Raw genomic sequence first — 27969 nt, forward strand, 5'->3', positions numbered from 1 at the left:
GTACCAGATCTTTGGCCACACTCTCTTTGGCCACTTGCTTGTCGGTGCTCCAAATTCATCTGGTGAGGATATCTTGTTATTATATCTCTCCTCTACTTCTCAGTACTTGCTACAGGGAGATATAACAGCTTCAGTGGCTCATGGTCAATTGGACTCTGAACAGAATTGGTATCCCCCTACTGAGTGAGAAACTATCAATAATGTCCCTGCTACATTTAAAAAGCAAGTGATCAAATCCTTTTCATTCATTCATGGGATACGCTTGTCAATGAGAAAGCCAATGTTATTTTTAAAAAAATTATTCATTTGTGGGATTGAGTGGCACTGGCTGGCCAGCATTTATTGCCTGTCCCTACTTGCCCTTGAGAAGGTGGTGGTGAGTTGTCTTCTTAAATTGCTGCAGTCCACCTGCTGTGAGTTGACCCACAATACCATAAAGGAGGGAATTCCAGGATTTTGACCCAGTGAGATTGAAGGAACGGTGATATATTTCCAAGCCAGGTTGGTTGGAGGGGAACTTGAAGCTGGTAGAGTTCCCATATCTCCGCTGCTCTTATCCTTTTAGTTGGAAGTGATCGTGAGTTTGGAAGGTGTAGTCTGAGGTTCTGTGGTGAATTCTACCATTGCACCTTGTAGATAGTACACACTGCTGTTACTGAGCATCGGTGGTAGTGGGAGTCAATGCTTGTGGATGCAGTATCAATCTAGCAGGCTGCTTTGTCCTGGATGGTATCAAGTTTCTTGAGTGTTATTGGATCTGCACTCATCCAGGCAAGTGGGTAGTATTCCATCGCACTCCCATTCCATTTTACTCCTATTCAACACACTATTTTCCATCCATAATTACCCTCGAAAAAGCAGTGATAATCTACTTTCTTCAGTTAGCTGCTGCAGTCCATTTGGAGTAGATGTACCTTAGGTAGCATGTCTGGTGGAGCATCTCAGTGCGTTCAGGATAGTGTGTGACATTCTGGAGAACCTGGAGAGAGTAGTGTTCCCATGCAACCAGTTTAATTCAAGGTGGTTGAGGTTGGGGCTTTGGAGGGAAGAGTTGAATAGGTCTTGGTGAATTGGTGCAGTACATCGTGCAGATGTACACATAGCAGTCAGATGTGCCAGAGTTGGAGGGAGTGATTATTGAAGATGCTGGAGGAGTTTCTGGTTGAATAGGCTGCTTTGTTCTGGAGAACTGTTCTGAGATTTGCACCATATTTCTCATCGTATCTTGGAGGTGGGGACAGGATTTGGGGATTCAGACAGAGAATTACACACCACAGAATTTTAACAAAATGCAAATAATATTTAGGTGTTTCTTCTGGCTTTCTATTCTTTTAGAAAAGATGCAACCAGAAAGACAGGTACTTTGAATCAAAGAACCAACGCTGTGCCAAGAGATTAAACTTCACAAATCACCAGCCCTCCAGTCTGTCTTTAGTTTCAGCAAGTTCAAGCTGTTATTATTTCACTAGTGGCAAAGTTCTTGGTGCTTATTAAACATGGCTGACTGAAAATACTTCACATTGATAAGAATAGTTACAGAATCACAGGATCCCTGAAGTGCAGAAAGAAGCCATTCAGTCCGTTGAGTTTATAGCCCTCTCTGAAGAGCATCCCACCAGAGCCAGGCCCAAATTCTATCCCTGCAATCCTGCATTTCCCATGGCTGATCTACCTAGCTTACACATATTTGGACTGTAGGAGAAACTTAATTGTCGTGGAAATTAAATCGACTTGACTCAAGTGCTAGCAAGAGCAAAGAAAATGTTTATTTTTGGAGTCGAACCGATACATTGGCAAGATGTCTCATGTAAGGGGTGCCTGACGGTTTTCACATATTCTCTTTATATTATACTTCACCTTTCCTTATCACATCTCAAGGTCAGGAGCCTGGAACATTCGAGTTTCTTTCCATATATGGAGTTGTTTTTCTCATTCCTTGACTGTTGATATGATAGTTAACTGTCCTTGTAATTCCTTACTGTCGGTACATTTTTTCTGTCTGTCTGCAAATGCTTTGCAAAGTTAGACCTTTACTTCTTTGTTTCAACTATGTTTTTATAGATTTCACAATAAATGTTAATGTTCCATTACTTTCCCCTCTTTTTTGTCATTTTATGACAATCATGGCATAAGAAATATACAGAGCTGGGTAGCTATACATCAAATCGCTTAGGGAGCACCAGGCCTTTCCTCAGACGCCATCTACCTGTAACAAAGCTTTCTGGTGATATCTTCACTTGCTCCGGTGTGCCCTGTACATAGCCCATTTTCACAAGTCGCACACTTCAACATTACTGTATGGTGGGATCCATGCAATTGGATCTTCCTGCTGTGGGGCCTCTGATCATTTTACCATTTGGTATCCCGTTGCATTCATAAGCAAATGGCGTAGGCAGGTACACAAGCAGGGCCCTATACACAACACTATGAGTATGACCAGTCCTACAACTAGTAGAACGTGTAGGATCCAATACCCCCATCCTCCCCAAAGGAAGGTGAGCCACTGGAATGAGGAGTCATCTGCTGGGGGAGGTGGTTATATTGCTGCCATCATATGATTGATTACACTAGTGATATTCTGGGACTCATCAGGAATATTAAAACAGCATGAGGTACCTAATATTTTGCAGATGCCCCCTCTCTCGGCCGTCAGTATGTCTAGTACTAATTGATTTTGTATCACTGCTTCCCTTACTGCCGTTAATTCAGTATTAATGAGTGGTAGACCTTCCTCCATTTCGTTTGCGAACAGTAATACACTATATGCGAGGCCATTAATCTTGTTTATTGCCACTGTTGTCCCTGCTCCCAAAAGAATAGACCATCCAATGTTCGCTCCTGGTGTAGTCCAGGGGTCTGCGAGTGTGTACCCATTCCAGTGCCATGGGATGTCCCTTTGGGTTCGCCCTTTACTGGCTTTTTGGACGAACACTGTCGTGCCAGTGGACAGTACCGTGGGGTAGTAGCACCCCTTCCATCCCTGAGAGAGGTGGTGGTACCCTCTCTCTCCATAGACCCACATTATACCCGCCATTATGGTCTGATTATTGATAAAGGAACATGTAATGTTGATGATTGTATCATTCGTGTAGATTGCTGAGCAAGTCATTGTTCAAGTACAGCTTCGTAGTACACTGGGAGATCCCCAAATGGAGTCTCCCCTGATTTGTGCGAATACATGTTTCTCCCCTGCCTTTCACTATATGGAAGGCTGTGGTCAGCAGCGTGTCAGCATTGGGACTGCAGTTAGCCTTGAGTTCGGGTGGTGGCACGAGATTTGCCCTAATTGCTCCCCCTATCAGGGTCAGGTTAGTTGCCGCCTGTGGAAGCAGGCAGCTAGCATTTCTTGCCAGGCTCTCTGTGATTTGTTCAGCAGTCCACTGCTGGGCTGTGTGCAAACATATTCAACAAGGGTAGCCAACATCTAATCTCTGGTGTTGTATTAGGACCAAAGCACATGCTGTGTTCCCTTCACATCTAGCGATGGCCCTTCACACCTCCCAACCTACTGGTGTCGCATTTACGCCACTTATCTCATGAAGGGCCAATTACACTACCGAGTTAGACTCGCTCCCAAGCCTTGGCCGACTCCTTCCGGGTTCGGATGTGACATTAATGCCCTCTGCCCTGCTTGGGGTTAGGTCCATGATCTGGTTTGGTTGGTTGCTGTGCCCTGGTGCTACTATCTCTGTAGGACCTTCTGCACAGCATCTCGGGCGGGGGAGGGGCGGCAGCGGTGGGGCGACTGTACCACTATATTCATGTGCCTATAGATGACGGAGAAGGATCTATCTATTCCACACCACCAGGTTCCCTCATCACTCTTCTGAATCTTGGATAATATTACCTATGCCCTGGCACCTCCTTCCTTTATAATAGGATACCTATTTCCGTGTCAGGTGTTCCTGCAGCAGTAGTGGCTACTACTAAGTGCCGGTCACTGGGAGTACAGGGATCCCTGGACAACTATATACTGCACTGGCATCCTGTTTAGACGTGCGGAACACTTCCACCCATTTGGAAAACATATCAACTATTGTTAGACAATACCTTTTCCCATCGCTAGGTGTTAGTTCAATAAAATCCATCTGTAAACGTTCAAAAGGTCTTCAGAGTTGGGGGTGTGCTGCCTGACTCATCTGTATTCCCCTCCCCGGCATAATGAAGAAATCCCTTAGTGTACCAGTGTGCTGAAATGCTGTCATACATCCCCCCTTTTGACACATGGTCCTTACCGTGTGTCAGTTTGGCGTAGAATGGGAATAACAATCGTGGTAGACAGGGTTTACCATTGGGGCCACACCACACCCCTTCCCTCCCACTGCACCTTGCCCTTGTCCACTCACGCTTCTCCTCTGGCATGGCCTGTGACTGTAAGTCCTGCACATCTGCTGTTGGGGGACAAATTTTTGTCATACACATGTCAGACTGATCACTCGGCGGCTGCTGGGCTGCTGTCATTGCCGCTGAGTCCGCCTTCACATTGCCTTGAGAAACGGAATCGTTATTTTTTGTGTGGGCTTCACATTTACACACAGCGATTGATTTAGGCAATAGGACAGTTTCTAGGAGCTCAGAAATCAGGCAACGGTGTGTGATGGGCTTTCCGGTAGAGGTTAAGAAGCCCCTGTGTTTCCGCAGGGTTCCAAAATCACGTACAACCCCGAATGCGTATCTGCTGTTGGTGTAAATATTCACTGTCTTTTCCTCAACCAATTTACAGGCCTCAGTCAAGGCAATCAGTTTCCTGCTTGCGCTGACAGATGAGAAGGGAGTGATCCTGCTTTGACTACCTCATGGGTAGTCACTACAGCATATCCAACACAGTTCGGGCCTGTCTCCTTGCTCCTGAATGCTGACCCATCCACCCATCTGGATTCTGAAGTGGTGAATCCTGCAAGTCTGGTCTAGGGCTGCAAACTTCATTAGTTACAGCGACACAATCATGTGGGTCTCTGTCTCCTTCTGTGAGGAGAAGGCTAGCAGGGTTAAGGATGTTACATCGCTTTATTGTAATGTTAGGCAATTCCAATAACACAGTATTGTATTTGAGCCAATGTGCTGCTGACATGTGTGCTGTCTTTTGCTCGGAAAGCAGTAAGGATACTGCATGTGGGACCATAGCCGACTATGTCCCTGGATGCTACAACAGCCTTTTCAGTTGCGGCCCTGGCTCGCAGGCATTTCGGCAATCCTGCCACTACGGGGTCTAGTTTAGCCAAAAAATAAGCTGCTGGCGTCAGTTTCCCCCTATGATCCTGCAACAGCACAGATGTCATGCATCCATGCTTCTCATCTCCCGTTTGTACAAAAGGCTTGTTTGCATTCGGAATCCCCAATGTAGGCGTAGTTTGGAGCACATCTTTCAATTCAACAAAGGCCTTCTCAGCCTCTGGGGTCCACTGCAACAGACTCTGGTTTTGCAATCCCTTTGCCATGGGCTATGTCACTTAGGGGGCGCTTCAAGATTTGCATAATGTGGGATAAACAATCTGCCCAAAAAGGATAGTAATTGTTTCTTCGTGTGATGCTTTGGAATTTGCTGGATTGCTTGAAGTCTGTCCTGACCAATGGCCTTCCCTTGTTCAGATATCAAGTGACCTAAGAAGTTCACCTGTTGTTGCACAAATTGTAGCTTTGTGAGACTAGCTTTGTGCCCTATCCTTGCTAGATGGCAGAGCAGCGCAAGGGTATCACTCTCACATTGTTCCTCTGCCAGAGCTGCTGTTAAGCAATCGTCTACGTACTGCAGAAGCGCTGACCCCGGGGTTAAACAAGAGTCTCCAGACTCCTGCGTAGAGCCTCATTATATATGGTGAGGAATCACAGTAACCTTGACAAAGTCACGTGAAAATATACGATTTCCCTTTAAATGAAAAAGTGAACCAGAATTGCCTATCTGGGTGTAACGTTACACTAAAGAAGGCATTTGCTAAATCCACAACAGGGAACCAATTACTGTCCAGTGGAATTTGAGCTAATATAGTAGACGGGTTGGGAACATTTGGGGCCCGCGGGTAAACAGCGGTATTGACTGCCTGCAGGTCTTTAACAAACTTCCCTTCCTCCGGTTCACCGGGAATGTTTGCTTTTTTGACCGGAAAAATGGGGGTTATCACCCCAGCCTTTAGGACGGATTCAAAGACTGGAGTAGTTCCTTCTATAGCCTTGGGTTTTAATGGGTATTGTGCTCTGCAAGGATGAAACTCAGACTTTGGGGTTATTCTTATGGGTTCACAGCCTTGTATGAGCCCCACATCATGTTTGCCTTTTGCCCACAACTCAGTAGGGACCGTTTTTAATTTTGGGTCCTAGACTTCTGCCTTAGGGAAACACCAGACTACCCTCCTAGGCTCCTCAGGGCTAGCTGGGGTTACTTGGAATGCTCTATCTGCCTGAGTTAGCCCAATTTAGCTTCTTCCTATATGTCCGCATATCTGCATTGAATCAGATATCCACATCGTCCCTGAAGACCCAATCTTTCATTTTTTTGTACCTTTAGTACCCCTGGTCTCAAATCCTGCCACCTGTCGCTGGACGCCTTCACCAGTGACACGTGAGGAAAAGAGCCTTCCACATCAAAAAGTTAGGGTCAACTTGCCATCACAGATACTTTAGATAAGTTCACATTGACTGCACACCTGTGATCATTCCAATAACATTTGCACAGTGACAACTGATCTGGTTTAACCAATCTCCTGAACCAAACCTTTTTATATGATCCGGCAGGGCCATCGCGGTGAATGTGTGCTGTGCAGTGTAGCATATCCCCAGCCTGAAAATTGATGTTAATAGGTTTAACATGGTTACTTGCTTCTAGGGCGAATGAATCACTCACTGAACTTAGCGCTCTCTGGCTTAATCGCCACTCATAGACATACATCAGGGGTCATGAGTCATATTTTATAGCCTGCACTGGGAAATCTTCTTTTTGTATTGCCTGCAAGCCCGTCGGAGTACTGAGCAAATCCAACCCCAGTCTCACTATGAGATCCCGAGCCATGAAATTTAGAGGACCGAATTCCGATAACAGAAATGAGAATTGGAATGTTTCCCCAATACTGGTTTTCACAATAGGGGTGCGATAAATCTCTCTCATAGCACGACTCCTGATGTACCCATTGAGTTCAGGAACCTTCCACTCATCTTTCTTTGCGCCGACTCTCTGAACTGGCTTGATTTAAGGACTGAATATGTTGCCCCTGTGTCTACCAAAAAGGTAACTGGCATACTTTCCACGTATAACATAGAGGTAGGCATTGTCTTATATGCATTGTCGTTGTACTGAAAATATAGTCCATGCTTCACAATCTCAGCACTCAATATGGAGGTGGGACGTGTTTCAGTGCTGTAAGGTTAGTAGAAGAAATTAGCATAAGCAAGTCTTTGTTGCCAAGCATAAAGGAAAGAGGCTTACCTGTTTCCTGATAAAGGGCTTTTGCCCGAAACGTCGATTTCGAAGCTCCTTGGATGCTGCCTAAACTGCTGTGCTCTTCCAGCACTACTAATCCAGAATGTACCTTGTGGGCTGCCCACCTTCACCTCAGCCTTCCCCTGGCAGTCACCCTGCTGTCAGTCACCCTGCTGTCCAGCCTCCAGGACTGACTGAGGCTGTCTGTGCGGGCACTGCCTTGCCCAGTGATCCATTGCTCCACAAACAAAGCACCTGCCAGATCTACTTCTGCCAGCCCCTCTTCCGCTTCTTCTTCCACTTCCGTGACCTAGACCTCTGCCTCTCTCTTTTCCCACAGTACCTCCCTCCAACGGCTGGACGACCATTTGCATCAGAGTAAGCTGAGCTTTATGTGCTTGTTGTTCCACCTTTAGTTTCCACTTATCCTTCTCATGGGTAAGCAATTTTTCAGCATGTATCACATGTTGTTCTATCAAATTCAGCTTTCCCATGTCCCAGGTAATACATGTGTCCTTTAACTTCTTTGCTATTTTGTCTTTCATTCCATTGATGAAGCTGTTCCTCAGGTGTGCTGTTCTTCAGGGGGCGTGATCTCTGCCCCCGTTATGTCGTCGGGTGGTGTCAGTCCACTATGGGTGTTATGGACTTCAATGAGGCGTGTAAGGTACTGAGACACACTCTCACCTTCTTGTTTACACATTGCTATTTTGGTCATGTCCATTCGCACTGGGAATGCCTCCCTACAGGCGGTTGCTAGCTCTGCAACAAAATCATTAAAGTCGCCGTTCTGCTCCACTTGCGGGTCGGTTGATCTGGTATGGACGTTTGCGGCTGGCCAGTTATACTTGATTTTGGTGACATTGGCGCCCAGTTTTCGTCCCAGGAGACGTCTCAGCTCATGTGACGTGGGACGGAACTCGGTACAGAACTTTCTCACTTCTTCAGTGAACTTATTACTTCCAACCTCGTATGGGTCAGGCAACTACCCATAGGCACTTTCCAAATCCTACTTAGTCCCATGGTCGGTGGACTAACCCTGGTACCCTTCTGGACCTGCAACTTCAACCATCGGTGCTTGCAGAACCACCTAGTTAGGTGATTGTATGCCAGTACTCTTGCCGTCTCACACATCGTCCATCATGGGGTGATCGCGGACAGGCCCTGGATGCCTCTCCATCTTGGCATGACCATCTTCCTTTTGGGCTTCTTGCTTCATTTGGTTGTGGGTGCGACTTGCTATCGGTGATCCAGCAGACCCTGAGGCGGCAGCCGCTGACATGGAACCTTCGCCAGGCGGATCTCGTAGGGGGGCTGTAGGTCTCGGAGGGCAGTCATCAAGGTCAGGATCTAAAACAGACTTAAGACACTGTACAGCTTCATTAGATTGCTTTCCGCGTGCGTCTGCATGTGCGCTGGTGTTTGTATGCGTATTTGATCTATCCTTTACTTGAGATTTCTTTTCTCTGATATCAGCCTCAGCCTTCCACACGTTACAAGCACTCCAATTCACAGGTTCTATTTTTCCCTTCTGTTTCTCCTTCTCTCTCTCCTCCAACTGTAACCTCAGTATTTCCAACTGCTTTTTACTAAAACTTCCTCCCTCCAGAAAACCACAGTCCTTGATCCACAATTCTAACTGCTTTACAGACTCTGGGCTGTAATTATTTAGCGTGTATTGTATTTTTGGTTGACCATTCCAAATCCTCTGTGGACCCTCTTTTTGTTTGCTCTTGCTGGAGCCCATTTTCAGTGTTACTGGAAAAGTGTTCAGCTCTCTCTCTCTCATGGTACCATTATCTTTATTGCCAATATGACTTGCTTTCATCTCCGGAGGTCCCCTCTCATTGGGTGCGTCCGCCTCAATGCCTTGGTTTTCGTAAACCAAGAAACCACGTACCTGGTACGTCTTTGGCGAGTCCAACAAAGCCAGTGGTGGATCCAAGTCTAAAACCACCCTCAAAGTTGCTGTCTTTTAAGCACTCCAGAGATGGCAATCCCTTTCCTTGAGTTTTACTCGAATACCACGCGAGAGTTCACTGGACTCTCTTCCTGGTTTATTTATTCTATTAAAACGTGTCTCTATATAGGATTACATAAGTCATGACTCTATGATCCTATTCTATTTGGACCCTGGCACCGGGGCGATCCATAGATTCTCAGCACTCTCACGAAAAGTGGCCAATTTAGCATTCGAGATGAAGTGAAAGTCCTTCAAGGCACTGGCGCCTATGCCTCCTGGGAATCTTCAGAATCTTACCCAGTCGCGGGATCCCGGATGAGCCCCCAAGTTTACTGTCGTGGAAATTAAATCAACTCGACTCAAATGCTAGCAAGAGCAAAGAAAAAGTTTATTTTTGGATTCTGCAGAGTTGACCCAATACATTGGCAAGGTGCCTCATGTAAGGGGCACCTGACGGGTTTTCACATATTCCCTTTATACTATGCTTTGCCTTTCCTTATCACGTCTCAAGACCAGGAGCTTGGAACATTCAAATTATTTTCCACATATGTAGTTGTTTTTCTCATTCCTGGACTGTTGATATGAGAGTTAACTGTCCTTGTAATTCCATACTGTCGGTATATTTTTCTGTCTGTCTGCAAATGCTTTGCAAAGTCAGGCCTTTACTTCTTTGTTTAAACCATGCTATTATAGATTTCACAATAAATATTAATTTTCCATTACACTGATACATCCAGCAGAAACCCACACAGACAGAGGACAGCTATGCAAACATCACACACACAGACTACAGCCTAAGCTGGGATTGAACCAAGATCCCTGGTATTGTGATGCAGCAGTGCTAACCACTGAGCCACCATGCCCTTATCTGAACATGAAACTGCTGAAGTTGTCAAGATTATGGATAGAGTTACAAAAACTGATTATGCTGGGATACATAGTTTGATAGGTTGTTGTGATATTGGGTACTTAGATCATGCTTACTTACATGTTACTTGACCTGAAGAGAGTATTGTAATGAAACCCTGTTCTGTTCTGCATCTCAAGCCTCATGTGCTGTTCAAATGTGAGTCATTGGACAGTGTTCAGGATTGGGAATTGAAACCGATTCCATATTTTCCTCTCTCAATCTCAGTAAAGCTGAGCCTAACTCTACACAGACTAGGAATTAAACTGGGAACTTCCCACACACCAGATGGCCTGCTTCTTTAAAGACCACAATTTCCCCTCCCAAGTGGTCAATGATGCCCTCCAGTACATCTCATCAACTTCCTACACCTCCACCCTCAAGTCCCATTCCTCCAACTGCAACAAGGGTAGAACTCCCCGGTCCTCATCTTCCAATCAACTAACATCCATATACATCGCATCATCCTCTGCCATTTTCGCCACCTACAAACGGATCCCACCACCAGAGATATATTTTCCTCCCCACTCTGTCTGCTTTCCGTAAAGACCATTCCCTTCGCGACTCCCTTGTCAGGTCCATGCCACCGCCCCCCCCCCCCCCCCCCCAACCACCCACCCTTCCCTCCCGGCACCTTCCCCTGCCACTACAAGAATTGCAAAATTTGCACTCACATCTCCCCCCTCACCTCTGTCCAAGGCACCAAAGGAGTTTTCCACATCCATCAGAGTTTTACCTGCACTTCCACACATGTCATTTACTGTGTCCGTTGCTCCCGATGCAGTCACCTCTATGTTGCGGAGGCAGGATGCCTACTTGCAGTGCGCTTCAGAGAAGATCTCCGGGACACCTGCATCAACAACACCACTGCCCTGGGGGCGTACACTTCAACACCCCCTTCCACTCCTGGGCCTGGGCCTCCTCCATTGCCATACCCAAACCACTCAATGCCAGGAGGAAGAATGCCTCATCTTCCGCCTCGGGACTCTTCAACCCATTTCCTCATTTCCCTTCCCCGACCTTATCCCAATTCCAACCTTCCAACTTGGCACCGCCGTCATGACTTGCCCATCTTGCCTCCCACCTCTCTGCTCCACCTTCCTCTCTGACCAATCATCATTACCTCGACCTCCATCTACCTATCGCACTCTCAGCCACCTTCTTCCCAGACTCCGACCCCACTTTTTATCTCTCTACCCCTCGGCTCACAAGCCTCATTCCTGACAAAGGGCTTTTGCCTGAAATGTTGATTCTCCTGCTCCACGGATGCTGCCTGACCTGCTGTGTTTCTCTAGCACCACACTCTCGACTGGGAACTTTCCTTGCCTGGTCTCCTTCAGGAGATGTTCACTGAGCTGTCTGGGAATAGGTTTCTCAAGGCTTGTTTCCTCTGCTAATCTGAGCTGCAGTCTGGAAATATAACTTATTTAATGCTTGCTGTTTCATTGAAATACATAACTCATTAATTATGATTTTGCAATTCCAAAGAATCCTGTGATCTGAACTGAATTTGTGATATTCTTATTTGACTGAAGGAGGGTGTTTGCGGGGAACCAACATGTGTGACATGGCAATGGAAAAGATATGCAATAAAATATTTTTTCTTTCATAGCATGAAGTATTTGAATTTATTGGATCTCTGTCCGAATGGAGAAGTTATCTAGTTCTAAATTTTAATCATGCCATGATGCAGAAAGTGGAGACAAGGAATCTCCATTGGACAGACAGGCTGGTACAGCGCGGCTACCAGATTCACAGCTTCACCCCTGAAGAAAGGTCAGAGGGAATGCTCCTTATGAAAATGATCGAATGGCCTAAACCCCCCAACTCTGCTGTGCCCTTTCAGAAAAGCAGTGACCCATCACACAATCACTTTGTAATTTTAAATTCTGCAAAGACTTTCTATGTGGGAAATCAGCTACAAGTGATGCTGCAGATGAGTGACTTTGAAGGTCACCCAAAGCAATATGGGGGTGACTATCTCCAAGCTCGGATCCACACCCCAGCTTTAAAAGCTGGCTCTGCAGGAACTGTTATAGACAACCAAGATGGAACTTATGAGATTAACTTTGACTTATCTTGGCCGGGGAAAGTCGAAGTTTCTGTTTTATTAGTTCGTCCCAGTGAAGGGATCCAAGCACTTAAAAGACTGCGTGAGGAATAGCCAGAAAGAGTGTATTTAAAAAGTACCTTCAATTATCAGGGTGCTTCAGAGACCACTGTGTGAAATCTATATTTGCCTCAAACTGAGCCACTCTAACTTTACTGATCCCAGGACTGGCGAGCCCTGGTTCTGTTACAAACCAAAGAAACTTCCATGCTCTGCTCGTATCAACCATTCTAAACGAGATTATGAGAAAAATCTCTTAACTGGAGAAGAGAACCATTATTTCCAAAGGTACGTCAATTAATGTTCTTTTATTTATAATTGTTTTCCCAACTTTCTTCCTGACTCAAATTATAATTATGACACCAAGTATAGAACAAAACTTCCCAACAGTGGAATATTATTTAAAAAGTTGAACCTGAGGTACTTTGTGGAACATAACGGTATTTACAACCTCTGCTGGTACATTGATTTGTAGCTCTCATTAATTTAAGAAAGTTCAGATGCATGTTCACTGTAAAAGGTTGAAAATTGAAGAACAAGTTATCATAGAGTATCCTCTGAGAAAGTTGAGATATTCCCAATTATGGTGTTAGCAGTGTCCATAAAATTGATTAACATCTCAGTCTTAGAGTGCGAATTGTCTATGATACATCCATGGGATGTTGGCATTTCTGTCATGTCCACCATTTATTAGCCATCTCTAATTGCATTTGTGTTTTTAGGGATGAAGTTTTAAGATTTTGACCCAGTGGCGATGAGGGAATAGGGATATACAGAATTGTACATGACTTGACTTTGAATCTGGTGACGTTTAAATGAACCATTGTTTTTCTGGCTGTGATGGAGTGACCTGGGTGGACAGAGTCAGAAGTCATAAGACATCAGGTCTAACTGATTTATTTGAAATCACAAGCTTTCAGAGTGCTGCTCCATGAAGTGGAGAAAAGCAAGCTGCACTAAATTTATATGTGGAGAGATAATTGAAACATAATTCCACGTTGTTAAAAGTGTCAAAAGATAGTACCAATGGTGTGAGTGGAGTGATGACAGACTGAATAATAAGTCTCTGCAGGTGATCAAAAGTGTCAGATGGTGTGAGTAAATAGCAAGTGAAAGGATGACCCATGATCTGATTAATTAAGGCAGAGAAATAATTACAAAAAATCAAAAATCAGATGGTGCTAGAGGCAAACCAAATGGCTGAACGAATATGTTAAGTATAACAGTCACATGACAAGAGTCTAACCAAAGTAACAAGTAATCCAAAACTGTGTTCTAATTAATGTAGAAAGATCATAACATGTTACCAAGGTGATGGTGTCAAAACAGAACCGTTAGGAACATTTTACAAGTTCAGAATACTTCGGTGGGATTACATGTAGCACGACATGAACGAAGATCACTGCTGAGGCTGCCCTCATGGGTATGGAACTTGGCTATCAGTTTCTCCTCAGCTAGACTGGGACTGCCATAGTGTTAAGGGTTTAGGTGGAGAGGAATTTGTTAAGCCTGTACAAGACAATTTTCTGATTCAGTATGTGGATGTACCAACTAGAGAAGGTGCAAACCTTGACCTACTCTTGGGAAATAAGGCAGGGCAGGTAACTGAGGTGTCAGTGGGGGAGCACTTTGGGGCCAGCGACCATAATTCTATTAGATTTAAAATAGTGATGGAAAAGGATAGACCAGATCTAAAAGTTGAAGTTCTAAATTGGAGAAAGGTCAATTTTGACGGTATTAGGCAAGAACTTTCAAAAGCTGATTGGGGGCAGATGTTTGCAGGTAAAGGGACGACTGGAAAATGGGAAGCCTTCAGAAATGAGATAATGAAAATCCAGAGAAAGTATATTCCTGTTAGGGTGAAAGGAAAGGCTGGTAGGTATAGGGAATGCTGGATGACTAAAGACATTGAGGGTTTGTTTAAGAAAAAGAAGGAAACATGTAAGGTATAGAAAGGATAGATCGAGTGAATCCTGAGAAGAGTATAAAGGAAGTAGGAGTATATTTAAGAGCGAAATCAGGAGGGCAAAAAGGGGACATGAAATAGCGTTGGCAAATAGAATTAAGGAGAATACAAAGAGTTTTTACAAATATATTAAGGACAAAAGGGTAACTAGGGAGAGGATAAGGCCCCTCAAAGATCAGCAAGGCTGCCTTTGTGTGGAGCCGCAGAAAATGGGAGAGATACTAAATGAGTGTTTTGCATCAGTATTTACCATGGAAAAGGATATGGAAGATATAGACTGTAGGGAAATAGATGGTGACATCTTGCAAAATGTCCAGATTATAGAGGAGGAAGTGCTGAATGTCTTGAAATTGAATAAATCCCCATGACCTGATCAGGTGTACCCTAGAACTCTATGGGAAGCTAGAGAAGTGATTGCTGGGCCTCTTGCAGAGATAGTCACAGGTGAGGTGCCGGAAGACTGGAGGTTGGCTAACATGGTGCCACTGTTTAAGAAGGGTGGTAAGAACAAGCCAGGGAACTATAGACCAATGAGCCTGATGTTGGTGGTGGGCAAGTTGTTGGAGAGAAACCTGAGGGACAGGATGTAAATGTATTTGGAAAGACAAGGACTGATTAGGGATAGTCAACATGGCTTTATGCATGGGAAATCATGTTTCACAAACTTGATTGAATTTTTTGAAGAAATAACAAAGAGGATTGATGAGGGCAGAGCAGTAGATGTGATCTATATGGACTTCAGTAAGGTGTTCGACAAGGTTCCCCATGGGAGACTGATTAGCAAGGTTAGATCTCACAGAATACAGGGAGAACTAGCCATTTGGATACAGAACTGGCTCAAAGGTAGAAGACAGAGGGTGGTGGTGGAGGGTTGTTTTTTCAGACTGGAGGCCTGTGACCACAAGGATCGGTGCTGGGTCCTCTACTTTTTGTCATTTACATAAATGATTTGGATGCAAGCATAAGAGGTACAGTTAGTAAGTTTGCAGATGACATCAAAATTGGAGGTGTAGTGGACAGCAAAGAAGGTTACCTCAGATTACAACAGGATCTTGACCAGATGGGCCAATGGGATGAGAAGTGGCAGATGGAGTTTAATTCAGACAAATGTGAGGTGCTGCATTTTGGGAAAGCAAATCTTAGCAGGACTTATACACTTAATGGTAAGGTCCTAGGGAGTGTTGCTGAACAAAGAGACCTTGGAGTGCAGGTTCATCGCTCCTTGAAAGTGGAATCGCAGGTAGATAGGATAGTGAAGAAGGCGTTTGGTATGCTTTCCTTTATTTGTCAAAGTATTGAGTACAGAAGTTGGGACATCATGTTGCGGCTGTATAGGACATTGGTTAGGCCACTGCTGGAATATTGTGTGCAATTCTGGTCTCCTTCCTATCGGAAAGATGTTGTGAAACCTGAAAGGGTTCAGAAAAATTTACAAGGATGTTGCCAGGATTGGAGGATTTGAAGTATAGGGAGAGGCTGACAGGCTGGGGCTGTTTTCCCTGGAGGGTTGGAGGCTGAGGGGTGACCTTATGGAGGTTTACAAAATTATGAGCGGCATGGATAGAGTAAATAGGCAACATCTTTTCCCTGGGGTCAGGGAGTCCAGAAATAGAGGGCACAGATTTAGGGTGAGATGGGAAAGATATAAAATAGACCTAAGGGGCAACATTTTCACACAGAGGGTGTTACGTGTATCGAATGAGCTGCCAGAGGAAGTTGTGGAGGCTGGTACAATTGCAACATTTAAAAGGCATTTGGATGGGTATATGAATAGGAAGGATTTGGAGGGATATGGGCTAGGTGCTGGCAGGTGGAACTAGATTGGGTTGGGATATCTGATCAGCGTGGACGGGTTGGACCGAAGGGTCTGTTTCCATGCTGTACATCTCTATGACTCTTTGACTCTATAATTCTGCTTTCTAGTGTATCTCAAAGGTTGCCTTAGAGGACGTTTATCTGAAGATCAGAGGCTGAATGTCCTTGACCACTGAAGCGTTCCCCAAATGGGAGGGAGCATGCCTGTCTGGCAATTCTTGTGTTATGTCCAATCATCCACTGCCTTTGAACATGCTTGATCTCGCCAATATACCATGCCTTGGGACATCCTTTCCTGCAGCGCATGAGGTAAACATTAGCTGAGTCATATGAGTATCTGCCGTGTACGCAGTCGGTGGTGTTCCCATGTGTTATGGTAGTATCCATGCTGATGATCTGGCATGTCTTGCAGAGGTTGCCATGGCAGGGTTGTGTGGTATTCTCCTGATATTTTAAGCAGGTAACCTAGAGCCTAACCTTTTTTATTTTAAAGGAAGATGTGCAATGCAAGTTCCATATGTGATGCGAATACTTGACATTAAGCAAAACACAATTTATTTAAACATTACAGTTAAAATATGAACAAAAGAAAGAGGAATTTATATTATCTTAACTATTGGAAACCTTAATGGAATAACAGATACTATTACTAATTAACTGTTCCAATATAGTAACATCCCACAAACATGCTCCTGGGAAAAAGGTCAGTTCTGTCACAGAGCTTATATGCAGTTCTCCCGTCCAGGAGGAAACAATACCAAGAGAGATTTCAGAGATAGAAGCAGCTGGGAATCATTTACTGAGGCTTCCAACTCTTCTGGGACTTGAACAGCTTCTGATGCTACAGCTAAAATAAAACAAGAAAGGCTGGTCTGTGAGAGCTGTCCACTCCCTTTCCATTGTTGCAATTGTTTTAAATAAAAAACTAAAGGCCTCCTTTAGACCAAAAAAAAGTTATTTACTTAAGTTGTTTCCTATAGCCAGTTCGGAACCTGTGCCTTTATAACCTCTCTTAAAAAAAACCCCAGGATGTAATAACCTTTTTAACGCGACAACATTGTCACATATTGTTCTAAGTGCAATCATCTTTAACTGCTTCATCAATGGCCCTCTCTCATAAGATCAGTACAGGGGATGTTTGCTAATGAATGCACAAATCCATGACTCCTCATACACTGTCAATGTCCATCTGCAGCAAGACCTGGCAAACATCTGTCTTGGGCTGATAAAGTGGCAGATGATATTTTTGTCATAGAAGTGCCAGACAAACACTATATCCAACAATCCAATGTCTCTTGATGTTCAATAGCATAACTGTTATTGATTCTCCACTGTCAAAATTCAAGGATGGGGATGTGGGGTTGCTATTCATCAGAAGTTGAATTAGAGCAGCTATATATATATATACTTTGGCAATAAGAGCAAGTGAGGGGCTAGACAGTCTGTGGTGTGTAACATTTTGTCTTCCCAGTGCCTGACCATCATCTACAAGAAAGTGACTTGCTTGGATCGGTGTAACTCCAACACTGCTCAAGAAACTTGACACCATCTAGAACAAAGTAGCTTGCTTGATTGGCACCGCATCCACCACCTTCAATGCCACAGAGTGGCAGCAGTGTGTGCCATCTACAAGATATATTGCAGAAACTCATCACAACGTTTTCAACAGTGTCTTTCTAACCCAGGAACTCTGCCACTTAGAAGGACAGCTGATGCATGGTGCATGGGAACAACACGACCTGCAAGTTCATCTCAAAGCCACACATTATCCTGACTTGGAATTATATTCCTTCACTGTCTTTCACTAGGAGCTCCCTTCCTAACAGCACTGCGTATGTCTCTATACCTCAAGGACAACAGTCTTTCAAGAAGGCAGTTCACTGCTACCTGCTTCTGGTACAATTTCAATGGAATAATGAATGCTGCTCTCACCAAGTGATGCACAACCACCCATGTAACGGGTTAAAACAATCCTTTCTGAAGTGTGTTGAGAGTCAGATGCAATATTTTAATCACATCTAACCAGAGTTTGTACAGCTTCAGCATTATTTGGCTTCTTTTGTGCTCAACACTTCTATCTATGAAGCCCAAGGTCCCATTCATGTTGCTAATCAAAATCTCAATATGCTTTTTCATCTCAAAAGATCTGTGCAAATGCAGTCCCATATTTCTCTGTCCATTGATGTTCTTTAGAACCATGCCATTTAGTCCATGTTGTCTTTTCCCATTCCTTGTAAGGTATAGAAAGGATACTTGACTGCTCATTTTGCTTCAAGATTAGAGTGGTGCTGGAAAAGCTTCCTGATGAAGGGCTTTTGCCCGAAACATCGATTTTCCTGCTCCTCGGATGCTGCTTGACCTGCTGTGCTTTTCCAGCACCACTCTAACCTTGACTTTAATCTCCAGCATCTGCAGTACCCACTTCTGCCTTGCCCATTTTGCTTGTCTATTTCTGTCCTGTCATATTTGTTGTTATCCTCACCGTCGAAGAGTCATAGATAATGTACAGCATAGAAACAGATCCTTCAGTCCCACTCATCCATGTTGATCAGATATCCTAAATAAATCTATTCCCACTTGCCAGAATTTGGCCGATATCCCTCTAAACCCTTCCTTCTCATATACCCATCTAGATGCCTTTTAAATTTTGTAATTGTACCAACCTCCACCACTTCCTCTGGCAGTTCATTCCAAACATGCACCACCTAATGTGTGAAAAAGTTGCCCCTTAGATCCCTTTTAATAACTTCCCCTCTCACCCAAAACATATGCCCTCTAGTTTTGGACTCCCCTACCCTGGGGAAAAGACCTTGGCTATTTGTCCTAATCGTGCCCCTTATGATTTTATAAACCTCTATAAGGTCACCCCTCAGCTTCTGACACTGCAGGGAAAACAGCTCCAGCCTATTCAGCCTCTGTCTATAGCTCAAGCCCTCCAATTCTGGCAACACCCTTGTAAACCTTTTCTGAAACCTTTCACATTTCACAACATCTTTCCTATTGCAAGGAAACCAGAAATATGTGCAGTATTCCAAAAGTGGCCTAACCAATGTTCTGTACAGCCGCTATATGACCTCCCAAATCCTATACTCAATGTACTGACTAATAACGGCTAGTGTATCAAGTGCCTTCTTCACTCCCTTAGTATGATGGCAAATGTTGAAATCTTGCCTTCTATTCCAGTATCCAAGTCTTTCATGCCAGTGTATCAAGAAAAGCAGTTGTCCCAGCACCAGCTGTTCAAGGACTCAAGTATTTCCCAAGATTCATTCTAAAAAAAAACAAACATTTGCTTTGACTCATGATTTATTCTCCTGAAACAATTTTGAATCCAAGCTGACCTTGACCCTCCTGCCCTGTTCTGTCCGCCTTAATTTTGAGACCCAATTTTAATATGGCACTTTGTCAAGGGATTATTCACACTCCATAGCGACAATGTGCATTGTTTTGCCTTTATTAACTTTACTGTTGCTCCATTAAAAAATAAACGAATTAGTGAACAAACCTGTGCTGTCTCCCCTTTATTACCTCAAAATATTGCTCTTAAAAACCTAACCACTACTGATGTTAAACTGACTGATCTGCAGTTACTGGGAGTTTTTGAAACTCTTTCTTGAATACTTCTTATTACTTTCTAACCCTCTGGTCACTGCCTGCATCTCAGAAGAAAAGGAAGCCTTCATCCATATCCACCCCAATGTCCTTTAGTAACCTGGTACACGGGGCTCCTGGATCAGGCAACCTATTGACTTGAAGTACACTTGGTGTTTACATCCTTTGTGTCAATATTTCACCCCGTCCATTAGCTCTGCAACCTCTACTGCTACTAAAATGCTGTCAGCTTGCACTTCCTTGGAAAATGTTGGACAATATCCCTTAGAATATTCTTGTGTTATCTAAATGTAACACAAATGAGATATATCAATTCCATTTATTTGAAGATGTCTAAATAAACTGAACTGATATATGTAGTACTCATTAGTCTCCAGATGTAATCTGGGCTTCAAATGTTACATTGCAGAGTACCTCTTGCCTATGGTCATACAATAGCACCCAGACACTTGGTTGATTTGCCTGCGAAGCTCTTAGAGGGTCATACAGTCATAGAGTCATAGTGCTACAGCGTCAAACAGCACAAAAACAGACCTTTCGGTCCAACCAGTCCGTGCCGACCATAATCCCAAACTAGACCAGCCCCACCCGCCTGTGTTTGGCCCATACCCCTCCAATCCTTTCCTATTCGTGCACTTCTGTAAATATCTTTTAAACATTGTAACTGTAGCCGTATCCACCACTTCCTCTGGAAGTTCATTCCATACATCATACGCTTTATTTCCAAAGACAGCCCTTATATACTGCAAGTGAACACATGTAAATTTCAAATGTTTGCAAAATGAGTCAAATGGAGAAAAGAATTTTAAATTTACAAGTACAGAAGGCTAAAGATTCTGAGCTGGAATTGTTCCAGGTCCTTTGTAACATGGGCTATTGTGAGAAATTTGGGAAATTAAGATAAGATGTCAAATGAGGCCTTTCTTAATGTTGAGACAAAAAAAGTCACATTTTCCAAGCAAGTGCGGATTTAAAAATGAGATTCTCCCTAATCTGTAATCATTCATGGGGATTATCACCTATTATTCACACATTAATGTGCAGGCTCCCATTCTCTCACTCACTGGCTTGAAACCAGACACTGAGGATTCCGACTTGAAAGTCCGAGTGGGTCCAGCTTGCTGCTTGCTCCTCCAGACCTTCAACTTGGACACCAGGAAACTGACATTCTAATGTGGGAGAGAAAAAAGCCAGTGGTTGTGGTACACATTGGTACCAACAACATAAGGAAGAAACGTGATCACATCCTAAAAGCAGAATATAGGGAGTTAGGAAGCAGGTTTAATAAATAGGGCCTCAAACATAGTGGTCTCAGGATTTCTGTCACTGCCGTGTGCTAATCAGAATATAAATTGCAGGATAAATCAGATGAACACACATCTGGAGAGCTAGTGCAAGTGGGCTTTTTTTCTGATTCCTGGGATTTGTTCTGAAGAATGTAGCACCAGTACAAGTCGGATGAGATATATCTGAGTGGGACCAAAACTGATGCCTGAGGGAACGTATTTGCAAATGTGGTTGGGGAGGGTTAAAACTAAAAGGGCAGGTGGATAGAAACCCTTACAGGGAGACACATAGCATTGAAATAAGGACCAAAACAAAAGACAAAGTGGGAAATAAGAAATGTGATAGGCAGAGAATTCAAGGACGAGATTGAGCAGGACCATTGTAATTGAGATGAAGAACACAAAAAAGATCAGCCTTCAAGTTTTGTGCCTTGATGCGCTAATCATTCACAATAAAATGGATAAATTAGTGACACAGATAAATGTAAATGGCAATGGTATGGCAGGGATTTCAGAGACATGGCTGAAACGTGACCATGAATGAGGACTGTATACGCAGAGGTTTTCAGTTTTTAGAGATGTGATTGTGAGGAAGGGTATTCACTCTGGTGATGTAGGATCTGAGTTGAGCTTAGAAACATCAAGAAGAAGTGGTCCTAGAAATAACAGATGCATTGGTAGTCATTTTGCAAAATTCTACAGATTCTGGAATATTTTCTATGAATCCAAGGGGAGTTAATGTAACCACATTAGGTAAGAAGGGATGCAGAGAGAAAACAATGCATTGTAAAAACTGAAAGAATTGTGGATGCTGTAAATTAGAAACAAAAACAAAAATACTGGAAAAGCTGGCAGCATCTGTGGAGTGAAATCAGAGTTAATGTTTCAGGTTGAGTGATTTGTTGTAGGGAAAAACACCAGTCTCGGAGTCAGAATCGGGGTTCAATCACAGAGTTTATTGCACAAGGAAATACCGGAGCTCCAGGGAGAGAAAGACACCAACAGCACAGCAGTCAGCTGTGAGTCTTCTCTCAACCCAGAGCACATGTCTAGAAACTTTTATACATCTTGTGATACAATAGGTCAGTGATGAGATTATTGTCTTTGTAACCTGGTTTGTTTATAGCAATCATTGCAGAATTATTGATTGTTTCGATAGTTTTTGTCAGTTCCAGTGCAGCCTCTCTCTCCATATTGTGATCCGGCAGCCATCTTGTGTGTCAATTTGGCCAACTGATGGCTCAGCGGCCATCTTGTATGTCCGTGTGCCTCATGTCACCCTGCCCCATGCCATCTCCCTCTTCAGACTCTTCCTCAGAACAATGAATTATAGACTGGTTAGCTTGACATTGGTCATGGGAAAAATGCTAGTGTCCATTATGAAAGATGTAATACAAGAGAACTTGGAAGATAGTGACAATATTGGATATAGTGAGCATGGATTTATGAGGATGAAGTTGTGCTTGATGAAGCTGCTGGAATTTGTTGAGGATGCAACTCATGGACTGGATAAGGGGAGCCAATGGATGTTGCTTACTTGGATTTTCAGAAGACTTTTGATAGGGTCCTACATAAGACCTTAACATATAAAATTAAAGAGCATGGCATTGGCAGTCATGTACTGAAATGGATTGAATAGTGAAAGAAATATTGAAGGTGATGGATTGAGAACTGGTTGACAGTCAGGAAATAAAAATTAGGAATAAACGGGTCTATGTCTGTGTGATAGGAAGTGTCTAGTGGAGCACCACAGGGATTAGTGCTTAAACTCCAGCTATTCACAATATGTACTGATGATTCAGTTGAGGAAACTACATGCCAAATCTCCATGTTTGTAGAGGACTTGAAGCAGGGTGGGTTGATTTGCTGTAAGGAGATTGTAGAGAAGCTTCAGTGTGATTTGAACAAGTTAAGTCAGTGGACAAATGCATCGTAGATGCAGGATAATGTGGATAAATGTGATGTTGTTTACTTCAGTTGCAAAAACAGGCAGGTGAATTATTATCTGAATAGCAATAGATTGAGGAACAAAATCTAGGTGCTATTGTATACCAGTTGCTGAAAGGAAACAGGCAGATATAGCAGGCAGTGTAGAAAGCAAATGATATGTAGGCCTTCATAGTGAGAAAATTTGATTACAGGAGCAGGGATTTCTGAACCTGTATACAGCATTGGTAAGACTATACCTGGAATATTGTTGGTCATTTTGGGCTCCTTAAGTGAGGAAAGCTGTTTACCCGACCAATTCTTGGGATGGCAGGACTAACATGTGGTGAAAAATTGGATTAGTAATGATTATATTTACTAGAGTTTAAAAGAATGAAGGGGGATCTCAGAGAAAATGATAAAATTCTAAAAGGATTAGACAAGGTAGATGTAGAAAGGATGTTCTCTATGACTGGAGAATCCAGAACCAGGGTCATGGTCTAAGGATATGGGATAGGTCTGTCAGGACTGAGCTGAAGTGGAATATATTCACCCAGAGAGTCGTGAGCCAATGGAATTTTCTGCCACAGGGAATTGTTGGGGAAAAACATTGAAGACTTTCAAGAAATATGCAGATATAGTTTTTAGGACTAAATGAATCAACGGGTCACATGTACCCCTAGAAGCTAGGGCGGGTGATTGCTGTGCCCCTTGCTGAGATACTTGTATCATTGATAGTCACAGGTGAGGTGCCAGAAGACTGGAGGTTGGCTAACGTGGTGCCACTATTAAAGAAAAATGATAAGGACAAGCCAGGGAACTATAGACCGGTGAGCCTGACTTTAGTATTGGGCAGGTTGTTGGAGGGAATCCTGAGGGACTGGATTTACATGTATTTGGAAAGGCAAGGACTGATTAGGAATAGTCAGTATGGCTTTGTGTGTGGGAAATCATGTCTCACAAACTTGATTGAGTTTTTTGACGAAGTAACAAAGAGGATTGATGAGAGCAGAGCGGTAGACGTGATCCATATGGATTTCAGTAAGGCAATCGATCAGGTTCCTCATGGGAGACTGGTTAGCAAGGTTAGCTGTCATGAAATTTAGGGAGAACTAGCCATTTGGATAGAGAACTGGCTTGAAGGTAGAAGACAGAGGGTGGTGGTGGAGGGTTGTTTTTCAGACTGGAGGCCTGTGACCAGTGGAGTGCCACAAGGATTGGTGCTGGGTCTGCTGCTTTTTGACATTTATATAAATAATTTGGATGTGAACTTAAGAGGTATAGTTAGTAAGTTTGCAGATGACACCAAAATTGGAGATGTAGTGGACAGTGAAGAATGTTACCTCAGGTTACAACGGGATCTTGATCAGATGTGCCAATGGGCTGAGGAGTGACAGATGGAGTTTAGATAACTGCGAGGTGCTGCATTTTGGAAAACCAAATCAGAGCAGGACTTATACACTTAATGGTAAGGTCCTGGGGAGTGTTACTGAACAAAGATACCTTGGAGTGCAGGTTCATAATTCCTTGAAAGTAGAGTCACAATTACATTGGACAGTGAAGAAGGCATTTGGTATGCTTTCCTTTATTGGTCAGAGTATTGAGTATCGGAGTTGTGTGTAATTCTGGCTTCCTTCCCATTGGAAGGATGTTGTGAAACTTGAAAGGGTTCAGAAAAGATTTACAAGGATGTTGCCAGGGTTGGAGGATTTGTGCTATAGGGAGAGGCTTAATAGGCTGGGGCTATTTTGCCTGGAGCGTTGGAGGCTGAGGGGTGACCTTATAGAACACAGAACATAGAACATAGAACAATACAGCGCAGAACAGGCCCTTCGGCCCTCGATGTTGCGCCGACCTGTGAACTATTCTCAGCTCGTCCCTCTACACTATCCCAAAATCATCCATGTGCTTATCTAAGGATTGTTTAAATCTCCCTAATGTGGCTGAGTTGACTACCTTAGCAGGTAGGGCATTCTACGTCCTTACCACTCTCTGAGTAAAGAACCTGCCTCTGACATTTGTCTTAAATCTATCAACCCTCAATTTGCAGTTGTGCCCTCTCATACAAGCTGATGTCATCATCCTAGGAAAAAGACTTTCACTGTCTACCCTATCTAATCTTCTGATCATCTTGTATGTCTCTATCAAATCACCCCTTAGCCTTCTTCTTTCCAATGAGAACAGAGGTTTATAAAATCATGAGGGGCATGGATAGGATAAATAGACAAAGTCTTTCCCCTGGGGTGGGGGAGTCCAGAACTAGAGGGCATAGGTTTAGTGTGAGAGGGGAAAGACATAAAAGGGACCTAAGGAGCAACATTTTCATACAGAGGGTGGTCCGTATATGGAATGAGCTACCAGAGGAAGTGGTGGAGGCTGGTACAATTACAGCATTTAAAAGGCATCCGGATGGGTATATGAATAGGAAGAGTTTAGAAGGATATGGGACAAGTGCTGGCAAATGGGACTAGATTAGGATAGGATATCTGGTTGACATGGACGAGTTGGACTGAAGGGTCTGTTTCTGTGCTGTATATCTTTATGACTTAATGACACTATATGTGGAGAAAGCAGGTACAGGGCATGAATTAGATGATGAGCCATGATCATGTGAATGATATACTCACTCGAAGGGCTGAATGACCTGTTCCTGTTCCAATATTTTATTTTACTGACATCTCATTGCCTGTTGTATGGACAACAGTCACAGGCAGCTTGTTTCCATGGACATTGATATCTGATTTGTCCCAGGCTCATCACTTCAATATAGCACTTTTCTCATCTACTTACAGTACATTTCTACTCCTTAATGCTGCACTTTGTACTTTAATGGCAATGCTGTGGCAAGGACACTCTGTGTGCAGGGACAAGCATCACTTTATTGACTGGACCAAAGAGCATCTCAGGGCTGTTCACCCACTCTCTAAGTGCATACTCACATTGCATCTACCTGGTTCCCCACTGAAAATGTTGGCAATATAATTTAAATTGTTTCTGTAGGTTTGAAGAATGGGGTAGCTGAAGACATTAAGGACTGCAGATGCTGGAAGCCAGAGCCAAGAGATGTGAAGCTGGAAGAGCACAGCAGGTCAGACAGTATCTGAGGAGCAAGAAAGTCAAAGATTCAGGTGGAAACCCTTTGCCAATCCTGATGAAGGATTTTGGCCCGAAACGTTGACTTTCCTGCTCCTTGGATTCTGCCTGATCTGCTGTACTTTTCCAACTTCACATCTATTGACTCTTGCTGAAAGTACTTTTGGGTGATCTCCTGTTGTGTCATTATTACAATGACTAACCTATGATGTATTTATTTTTACAGTGGTGTCAATATCAAGCAGTCCATACCACCCATAACACCAGGGTACATAACGGTGGAGCCCTCATCTCAATCAGGTAAGATAATTAGATTTAAGACCATAAAACATAGGAGCAGAAATGAGGCCATTCAGCCCATTGAGTCTGCTCCACCATTCAATCATCGCTGATAAGTTTCTTAAACCTATTTTCTTTCTTTCTTCCCATAAACTTTGATTTCCTTGACAATAAAGTAACTATCTATCTCAGTCTTAAATATACTCAATGGCCTGGCCTCCACAGCCTTCTGTGGCAGGAAATTCCAGAGATTCACCACTCTCTGGCTGAAGGCGTTTGAAGAAGTTTCTCTTTATCTCCATTCTCAAAGATCTTCCCTTTGTTCTAAGGCTCTGCCCTCGGTTCCTAGTATCTCCTACCAATGCAAACATCTTTCCAATATCTACTGTGTTCAGGCCTTTCAGTATTCTGTATGTTTCACTTAAATCCCCCCCCCTCCCCCCCCCATCCTTCTAAACTCCACTGAGTATAAACCCAGAGCTCTCAAACGTTCCTCACATGTTGAACTTTTCATTACTGGGATCATTCTTGTGAATCTCCTCTGAACACGCTCCAGGCCTAGTCCATCCTTCCTAAGATAATGGGGCCCAAAGCTGCACATGATACTCCAAATGTGGCCTGACCAGAGCCTTATAGAGGCTCAGAAGTACATCTCTGCTTTTATATTCAAGTCCTCTCAAAATAATTGCCATCATTGCATTTGCCTTCCTAATGAATGACTCAACCTGCAAGTCTACCTTGAGAGAGTCCTGGGCAAGAACTTCCAAGTCTCTTTACACTTCAGACTTCTGAATTATCTTCTCATTCAGAAAATTGTCCATGCCTCTATTCTTCCTACCAAAGTGCACGTCCTTCCACTTTCCCATGTTGTACTCCATCTGCCATTTCTTTATCCTTTTCCTAACCTGTCCAAATCCTTCTGCAGCTCCCAAATCATCCCCTTGCAGCAACCTCTCTGTGATGCCCAACACATCATATCTGACATTTTTGATCTGCGCCACAAGCTCATTTACCTTATTTCTTATGCTGCGTGCATTCAATGATAATACCTTCAGTCCTGTTTTAACCATCCCTCTTATCATTGTCATTCATTTGTCCACTGTACTTGAAGTTTGATTGTTAACCCTTTCCATACACTCTGTCCTATTAGTGTCTGTGCTGGAGATTTTAATAACCTCTCCCATGCATTGCACTCTTATCTCCTTTTTTTTGGGGTTTCTAATTACCCCTATAACTGGCTATTATGTTGGAGGCTTGGTATATGAGAGTAAACATGAATTAGGAGAATGCTAGCATTATCCCTTACTGTAAATAGGCAAGAATTTGTAACTTTTTGAAATAAAGTGTAATTTAGTTTCCCATGTATATTCTTAAGTTTTTGCTTATTTACAGTAAGTCTTTTTTTATTTACAGTAAGTAGGACTTAAACAGCATAAATATATGATCTCAGTACAGCCAGGTCTGACTAATCCTCATCCAAAATGTTTAACATGAAGCATTTATTAATGTCCATGCTATTTTACATTATGTGGGATGGTGAAGACTTGATTATTTTGATAAGTTTTATATATTTCAATTTCTGGTATGAAAATGAGATTTAA

At 43.3% G+C, this 27969-nt stretch overlaps 1 pseudogene across 1 annotated transcript in view; it reads left to right on the forward strand.

Annotated features, from left to right (window-relative positions):
• The window catches only part of LOC122555274 (NXPE family member 3-like), a 68594-nt pseudogene that overhangs the window by 3532 nt on the left and 37093 nt on the right, over positions 1-27969 (forward strand). The window contains exons 3-4 of the transcript XR_006313221.2: positions 11894-12679; positions 26316-26389. The product of XR_006313221.2 is annotated as an NXPE family member 3-like (transcript). The remainder of the gene's footprint in view (positions 1-11893; positions 12680-26315; positions 26390-27969) is intronic.

The sequence above is a fragment of the Chiloscyllium plagiosum genome, unplaced genomic scaffold, assembly GCF_037043375.1.
Source record: "Chiloscyllium plagiosum isolate Xiang-an unplaced genomic scaffold, Cpla_swu_hap1 HiC_scaffold_12, whole genome shotgun sequence".
Lineage (NCBI taxonomy): Eukaryota > Metazoa > Chordata > Chondrichthyes > Orectolobiformes > Hemiscylliidae > Chiloscyllium > Chiloscyllium plagiosum.